This window comes from Selaginella moellendorffii, unplaced genomic scaffold, assembly GCF_000143415.4.
Source record: "Selaginella moellendorffii unplaced genomic scaffold, v1.0 SELMOscaffold_26, whole genome shotgun sequence".
NCBI classification, from domain to species: Eukaryota; Viridiplantae; Streptophyta; class Lycopodiopsida; order Selaginellales; family Selaginellaceae; genus Selaginella; species Selaginella moellendorffii.
This window is the reverse complement of record NW_003314287.1, coordinates 1,323,514-1,332,763: the sequence shown is the minus strand read 5'-3', so window position 1 is coordinate 1,332,763 and position 9,250 is coordinate 1,323,514.

Below are 9,250 nucleotides of genomic sequence, written 5' to 3'. Positions count from 1 at the left end.
CAAAGTGGAGCTGGAAAGGGTGCCACGTGGTAGTGGCTGAAGCGAAAGCCAAACAAGCGTGACCCGTTTGGACTAAAAGCTCCGACTTGGAAGGTCAAGAGCGGGAGTGGAACTCCCAACAAAGTGCTTGAGGAACAAGCACAAAGCAAGCAATAAGCGAGGCTCCAAAAAGGGACCCAAAAGGACCAACACATGACACGTGGAAGTGTCCGAGATGGGGTCTGAGATGGACCAAGACGGAGTCCGAGATGGAGTCCGAGGTGGAGTCCGAGATGGAGTCCGAGATGGAGTCCAAAGTGGAGTCCGAGATAGAGTCCGAGATGGACCGAGATGGAGTCCGAGATGGACCAAGATGGAGTTCGAGATGGAGTCCGAAGTGGAGTCCGAGATGGACCGAGACGGAGTCCGAGATGGACCCGAGATGGAATCCGAGATGGAGTCCGAGAAGGACTCGAGATGGAGTCCGAGAAGGACTTGAGATGGAGTCCGAGGTCGAGACTGAGACCGGGACCGAGACCGAGACCGAGACCGAGACCGGAACCGGGACCAAGACCGAGATCGGGACCGAGACCGAGACCAAGACCGAGGCGGAGGCCGAGACCGAGCCCGAGTCCGAGTCTGAGTCCGAGTCTGAGTCTGAGTCCGAGTCTGAGTCTGAGTTCGAGTCTGAGTTCGAGTTCGAGTTCGAGTCTGAGAGGGTGAAAGCCCAAAGCATTCGTCTCCCAGACCCTAGGGGGGTTTGGTGAGCTCCAAAAGTATAGTAAGGGGGAGGACTGCAGTGGAGCCAGTTTGGCTAGGAAAGGCCAGTTTGGCCCAAAAAGGCCAGACCTAGTGTTGGGTGATGAACTGACCACTGGGAAGTCCAAGACTAGAGTGAATACGGACCGACAAGCGGGGTAGCTTGGTGAAGTGTTCAAGAGCCGGCTCTAGTTCCCCCGGGAGATCGACTGGCCGATGCTCCCAGTCCAAGTGTGGGTGGCACTACCTACTTGGATACCAGGCGTGGCTCAACAGAACCTCGCTCTAAGCCCATGGCTAGAGCACCTAAAGGCGAAAGGTGGGGAGAGTACCTAGGTGGCTCGCGTAAGGCCACGGTGTTCCGAAATGTTGTCCCAAAGGCCCAAACTGTGGAAAGGAAGAGGAGCAGTCCTCTCGGTTAGTGACCAAGGACACAGTCGTGTGGTGAGGAAGTCCCAGAGGACCGTGGGACTTAGTGGTCGGGCCTGTGGGCCTCGATCTAGTGGTAGTGTTGGTGAACACGACCATGGACAGTAAAGGGACTTGGTGGGGACTAGAAAAGGGACATTGGGGGAAGGCTATTCCCCATGTCTGTCGGCATCCTAAGGATGCTAAGGAGTGGATTTGGGATGATCACTCATGAACGGATGGCCCAGTCTTTGAGGGACGGGACTATGATGGAGGTGGTGTCAGACCACCGGTGTGACCAAGGTGAATGGGCATGGCCTTAGCGTAACGGGTTGATATGTTGGTGGTACCTTAGAGTGTCGGTCATGGGATCGGTCACGTGGAGCACTTGGACCAAGTGCAAAGGTTGGGTGGCGGGGATGCCATTCTCGGGGCTAGCAAGCCCAAGTTTGAAATAGGACTTATGGAGCTTGTGAGTGAGACTCCTCCAATTGGTCGGAGGTGTGGTTAAGTGACTAAAGTAGAATGGAAAAATTAGTCGCTTACAACTTGGTATCGGAGCTGTTCCTTAGTCCGACTTTTATTGGTGCTCAAGTATATCACCATTGATGTTGGCATTGGAAGGTCCTAGGAGTGGGCCTATCCTTGAGGAGTAGCATGTCGAGAGGACATGGCTCTCCACTCAAGTTCATGCGTGAACTTGGACATGATGTGGTGGATAGAAAAGGGCCAATAATAGAACGACTTTGGGATCTTGGGAACAGTATAAGGTTTCCTCAGAGAGCTGAGGATGTGATCCAGATGAGCATTTGATGCAGCAAACGGGCTAACGTAGTTGTGGTAAACAACTATAATTGGGATCACGGGAAAGATGTAAACTCCAAAATAATAAAGGAGTTACAAGATTACCCTCATATAGTTGAGGCCGATGCTCATAACTTTGAGACCAGAATTGATGACCATGGGAGGTCAAATATAGGAGAGGACACAAGTCCTCAAAATGGTAGCTGAGGTTACCCTTAATAAATGCTGGAACAACCCAAGGAGTTGGGGGTGTACTTAGAGGATGAGTTGGTATTCTCATCACATGGACAAGTGGTCCTAAGAGGCAAAAGGTTGCCCCAAGAGAACAAATCAAGTGTCGGAGTAACACTTGCAAAGATGGTCTTTGTGAGTAGGACCTGAATACAAGAAGTTGTATTCCAGTGAGCTGGCACCTCAAAGGTAGGACCTCATGGGTCGTCGGATGACAAAGTCCAAAAAACTGGATGACTCCAATAGAGTCAAGGAATAATCCTATAGGATTGATGAAAGCATTTGGACTGAGGTGTGTGGTACCCCACGAAGGATGGGGGGGATCATAGGATCCAAGGATGAGAAAAGAGGGTATCTCATCGATGGCAAAATGTGCCATGCTAAAGTCGTGGGAAGGGTGTTCCCAAAAGAAAACAACTTTGAAACAAAGTTGTGTGTGACCTCTATAGTGCAGTACTAACGGATGGTTGGCATGAGAAAGAGTGGTATTAGTCTTGGCAAAGACTTAGACACAAAGAAAAAGTGTCATAGAGGTAGGCTCGTGGAGCCGATGGTGTGGAGACACCAAATGTGCCAAGGTGTGATACCTTGAGGCTATGTTGGTGGGTTCATGAGAACCCCTTGCCAAAGGAATCCCAATGGAAATGGGAATGGCATAGCCTAAGTTGCAGAGCATGCAATTGGAGTGTGGTGACCTAGATAATGATGGAGGTGTGGAAGCACCAGCAATGAGTTGTAGGACTTGACAACTATGAGGCAACTAAGCAAGAGGTGCAAAATAATTGGTTAAACGGGTAGAAGGTAGGTACCCAAGCCTTCTTAATGGCATAAGGAAGTTGAATATACCCTTATGGGGGATAAGTTGCTTATGTTGCGATATAGTAAGTCAATGTCATGAAAGGAAATACTCATTGTCAAGGAAGCCATCATTGGGACACCTGAACACTTTAGAACACCAGGAGGTGGTGTTTGATGTCGCGAGGGCAATAGATAAGGCCAAAGGGACTAAGTCCCTAGCGAATGATGGATAGAAGGTGCTATCCAAATATCCAAGGTGGCAGAGACAGGAGAAGACTGTCTACTCGAATTGGACAAAGCCAAAAATGGAATTTTGGCAAGGCTAGCGATGGGCATGTAAAGGCCCATAAGCAACAACGTAATTTCAGTGTGTGGGATTATAGGGTGAGCATACTTGGATTGAGGAACCACTCCCTAGGCTATCGGGTAGGTTCATCCCTAAGAATACTTGCTAAGAGATGATAGAAAGTGCAAAGCTATCCTCCTAGTCTGGAGGAGAATGACCAAAGAAAAGGTGTGAAGCCAAAAGCAAGAAGTAAAGGGGTAAAACCGAATCATAGGAATCGAAGGGCATAACCAAGGTTGGTTATGCCAGCTGGGAGTGGAGAATCAAGTGGGGGCTCGAAGGTGTTGCCGCTAGCAACCGTGATGCCATGAAGAGTCTAAAATATGGAATTGTCCATGTTAGACTATATGGTAATTGGAAAGCTTGCAAAAAGGGAGGCCTTAGCAAGCTAAAGGACAGAGTTCCTTCAAGGTTCCCAAAGATGATTCTAGGTAGCTTAGTACCTAGAAAGGCCAAGCATAAATGGTTCAAGGAACGCGCGAAATCAGAGTGGCGCAGCAGAAACGTGGTCTTGAAACTTGCCATGAGGCAAGGCTATCAAGGTTAGGGAAGTAGTTCCCGAGTGTTCAAAGAGAGGGCTTTGAATGAAAGTCGATGATCAAGGGCTTTCACGCTTGTGCAGGAACCATGTTACAGTGGTCGGAGGGCTTGCCAAAGCGAGATTGGCAAGTCAGGGGAACAAATACCCTAGTTGAAGGTGATAACTTTAAAAGGGGTGGGCCATGGGGCCAAGCATGGAGGAGTCCATGCATGATCACAGACTTGTCAAGTGAGAGGACTTAGCAGTGTGGAGGAACTAGGTTCCTAAGCTGTGATCTGTAGCGCGCTTTGAGTATAAGTTGGTGCACCGGCGTGGGGAGTCACGCCAGGCATCCTAGGTGATGCCGTCCGTAGATGCATATACGGAGGTTGGGTTTGAGTCTCGACCCTCTAGTGCTTGGGTTCGAGTCCCAAATCGCTAGGGCGTGGTGATGGTTTGGAATATGAGGACACTCATATTTCAGTGGTCATGGACTCTCAATGAGGAGATTGTCTTGGGCACACCACCAAGCGGGGGATGCCCCAGAGTCGTGATGCACGGTTAGATTGCTTAGAGTGAAAGCTTGGCATATCTAATTTGAACACTTTGGTGCAAAAGGCACCAAGGACGTGGTGAATGAGATGGGGACACCCAGTCTCAGTTGCTATAGATCCTTGGCCGGAAGGGCTAAATTGGGCGCACCGCCAAGTGTGGGGGATGCCCCCGGGGTCATAGTCAACAACTTAGTAAAGTCTGGAAGACCTAATTCCTATTGGTAGACCTATTAAGGGGTCAAGATGAGATCACTAGGTGATCTTATGGCTAAACAAGGACAAAGTCTTTGTTTGGGTTAAGGAATATGATTCCTAGTTCAAAGTGTTGATTTGAACTATTGATAAAGGTGTGGCTTAGTCAAGATGACTAAGTGGGAAGGACACCTAAGGGAAATGAACTACTACAATACAATGGTATTATGAGTTCAAGAAAATAGTCTCCAAAGACAAGCCCATGGGTGGATCACAAGGTTGGGCTAGGAAGAGAGCCTAGAACAGTTGGGGAGACTTACTAGGGGTGAACACCCTAGTCTAGGCAAAGCAGATCCTTTGCTATGGAACCAAAAGAATACCTCAAGGAGGGAGGTAATGATCCTATGTTGCTTGGTGCAACAATCCAAGGATAGGAGCAAAAGACGAGTGCCCAAGATAGGGCCGTGGAATCCATTGGAAAGAATCCAAGTGGCAAAGTTAGCCAAGGAACACTAATGTGGTTGATGCTAACGGATTGCGGAAAAAGAAGTGGACTTCCAAGGATGGATTCCCAAGTGCTCCAATTTGGCAAAGGAAAGGCTCCAAATGAGGGAGCAACTAAGTAGCCAAAAGATAAGGCCGTGGACAGCCCTAGCACAAATAATGATAAATGGAACGTAATGCCAATGGGGGCACAAAAATAGAAAAGAGGATGAGGGTGCCCTCGAGTAGAGAACTTCCTAGGAGGGGAAGTGGAGTTGCACAAAATGTGCAAGGCAAGGTGTCGGAGACACCTAGGAAATCAACTTCAAGAAGTCAAAAGTAAACGTTCCAAAGTGCAAAGGTAGATCAATGGAATCTGTGACAACTCAAGAATGAGTAGTGGAATTGAGTTAGAGAGGGTGTCTCTAACGGGTTTAGCGAGAACTAAACCAATAAACGGAAAGAACCACCACAAGTGGTCCAATCAGTCTCTAAGTTGGAGAGACTATCCTCCTTAGAGGATGGACAAGGCATAGTGAGCTTTCGGGGTCAAACCATAGACAAATATTGGCCGGGTGCCAAGGATGGGAATGGTAATACCTGCGGGTGTTACTTTATAAAAGGGTTTATCGTTCGATGAGGACATCGAACTTCGTATATGGGTGGTGGAGTTGTGAGACACAAAATCCCTAGGCCCCAAAGTGGAGCTGGAAAGGGTGCCACGTGGTAGTGGCTAAAGCAAAAGCCAAACGAGCGTGACCCGTTTGGACTAAAAGCTCCGACTTGGAAGGTCGAGAGCGGGAGTGGAACTCCCAACAAAGTGCTTGAGGAACAAGCACAAAGCGAGCAATAAGCGAGGCTCCAAAAAGGGACCCAAAAGGACCAACACATGACACGTGGAAGTGTCCGAGATGGGGTCCGAGATGGACCAAGATGGAGTCCGAGATGGAGTCCGAGATGGACTGAAATGGAGTCTGAGATGGAGTCCGAGGTGGAGTCCGAGATGGAGTCTGAGATGGAGTCCGAAGTGGAGTCCGAGATGGAGTCCGAGATGGACCGAGACAGAGTCCGAGATGGACCCGAGATGGAATCCGAGGTCAAGACTGAGACCGGGACCGAGACCGAGACCGAGACCGGGACCGAGACCGAGACCAAGACCGAGACCGAGACCAAGACCGAGGCGGAGGCCGAGACCGAGCCCGAGTCCGAGTCCGAGTCCGAGTCTGAGTCCGAGTCCGAGTCCGAGTTTGAGTCCGAGTTCGAGTCTGAGAGGGTGAAAGCCCAAAGCGTTCGTCTCCCAAACCCTGGGGGGTTTGGTGAGCTCCAAAAGTATAGTAAGGGGGAGGACTGCAGTGGAGCCAGTTTGGCCAGGAAAGGCCAGTTTGGCCCAAAAAGGCCAGACCCAGTGTTGGGTGATGAACAGACCACTGGGAAGTCCAAGACTAGAGTGAATACGGACCGACAAGCGGGGTAGCTTGGTGAAGTGTTCAAGAGCCGGCTCTAGTTCCCCCGAGAGATCGAGTGGCCGATGCTCCCAGTCCAAGTGTGGGTGGCACTACCTACTTGGATACCAGGCATGGCTCAACAGAACCTCGCTCTAAGCCCATGGCTAGAGCACCTAAAGGCAAAAGGTGGGGAGAGTACCCAGGTGGCTCGCGTAAGGCCACGGTGTTCCGAAATGTTGTCCCAAAGGCCCAAACTGTGGAAAGGAAGAGGAGAAGTCCTCTGGGGTAGTGACCAAGGACACAGTCGTGTGGTGAGGAAGTCCCAGAGGACCATGGGACTTAGTGGTTGGGCCTGTGGGCCTCAATCCAGTGGTAGTGTTGGTGAACACGGCCATGGACAGTAAAGGGACTTGGTGGGGACCAGAAAAGGGACATTGGGGGAAGGTTATTCCCCATGTCTGTCGGCATCCTAAGGATGTTAAGGAGTGGATTTGGGATGATCACTCATGAACAGATGGCCCAGTCTTTGAGGGACGGGACTGTGATGGAGGTGGTGTCAGACCACTAGTGTGACCAAGGTGAATGGGCATGGCCTTAGCGTAACGGGCTGATATGTTGGTGGTACCTTGGAGTGTCGGTCATGGGATCGGTCACGTGGAGCACTTGGACCAAGTGCAAAGGTTGGGTGGCGGGGATGCCATTCTCGGGGCTAGCAAGCCCAAGTTTGAAATAGGACTTATGGAGGTTGTGAGTGAGACTCCTCCAATTGGTCGGAGGTGTGGTTAAGTGACTAAAGTAGAATGGAAAAATTAGTCACTTACATAAGGGTCTTGGGATATTTGGGGTTAAGCGTCCTTGGGTTTGAATAGTACTGGGTTGGGTGACCTCCTGGGAAGTCCAAATTCAGAAGCTTACACAATTCCCAAGGACAAACTTGCTTTATTGCTACTGGAAACTTTATTGTTGTCAGGTACATGCCTTCATCTCTCACACCATGCCTCAGGAGTCGTTTGCATACCGGTGTTTCAAGAGGAACGCCTCCATATTGGAGATACCTATAATAGAATATAAACAAATTGAGTATAGTTGAGAAATTGTATGTTACATGCCTTCATCTCTCACACCATGCCTCAGGAGTCGTTTGCATACCGGTGTTTCAAGAGGAACGCCTCTATATTGGAGATACCTATAATAGAATATAAACAAATTGAGTATAGTTGAGAAATTGTATGTTACCTGAAAGCCGCTCGACGCATGAAGTAAGGTTAGCCAAGTTGTTTATCAAATGGAGTCGTGCTTGTGGCCTTCTTTGGCAGCTAGTCCTCTCCGAGTTTTGTAAGCTCAGTGGTGATGAAGTCCTTGAATGGAAGTTGCTCAAGATCATCCTCTATGAAAGGTGCTAGAAACATCTCCCCTTCATATACAGTTTGTGAAATGTAGACGGTCCTCCTCATCACAATCTCCATCATACTATCCAAACCTTATTCTCCTTCCCTGAGTCTATTATTGAGGTCGTTCAGAATGTGTATTTGTTCCTCATATGTAAGCTTTGACTTTGAGATGTTGTAAATAATCTCATCTGGAGTCTTGCCCACTAAGAAATAACTTTGTGAGTAACCTTCATGTAAACGCAAACAATACTTACTTTTCTGACAAGCAATCTTTGTTATGATATCAAACCACTCCTTTGGGCGTCGAGGGTCAACCACACTAAGTAATTTCTTTACCTTTGTTTTCTTTGTGATGTTGATTTTCTTGTCAATTGCAGCTAAATGCTCTGAGAGTTCTTGATCATTTTCAGCTCAATGCAACTGTGCATATGCATCTTGCCTGACCTTCACCAATGGCTGAAGACAACACAAACATTCTATGATAAAAAGTATACTTGGAAGAATATACCTTACTCCACACGGCTATCATAAAAGCTATTGGATTCTTGTACCATCTATTGGCATCTTGACGACCTCGTTGATGCCAAATAAGTGATGCTAAATCATCACCATAGTGGTTGCAGATTGCATCCTCGTCAAGATTGGCAAGAAACCGAATCTACTCGATATCATGTACTAGGTTTTGTTTCTGCACTGCAAGCTATCCCAGCTTGCAAAACACAAATTGTTAAATTAATTGCAGAAGGAGAGGTAGGTGACACCGAGAGGGTATTTGTTGTTCCTGGCTTGAAGACCAAAACAAGAAACATACCTATGTTTGTCCCAAGGGCATTCTGTTTGTACAAACTATAGATGTCCATGTTGAGGAAGTGAGGTGAAGCAGACTGAATGATGCTTATCTGAGTGAATCGACATAGTGGGATTTCTCAGATCATGTCTCTCGGGCCTTCCCACTTGAGAGACTCTAGAGTCGTATGAATGGCCTTCTCTTTGGTGCATACCGGCCCACCCCAAGTGCCTTGGCCGGCCCGTGGCAAATGCTTAGGCTGGGCACTTTGTGTGGGCCGGCCACGGCGCTTGCAGTTCACCAGGGACTTGGTGTGGGGTGGGCCGGTTCACCGGGGACTTGGGGCTTGGGGGTGGGCTGGTTCGGAGGGACTTGGTGTGGGTGCCAAAGTGTTGTGGCAAGTGCCCGGGCCAGGCATTTGGCACGGACCAAGGTGCTTGGGGGCAGGCACTTGGGGCCGGGCATTTGGCGCGGGCTGGCCAAGGCACTTGGGGTGGGCCGGTATGCACCAAAGAGAAGGCCATTCATACGACTCTAGAGTCTCTCAAGTGGG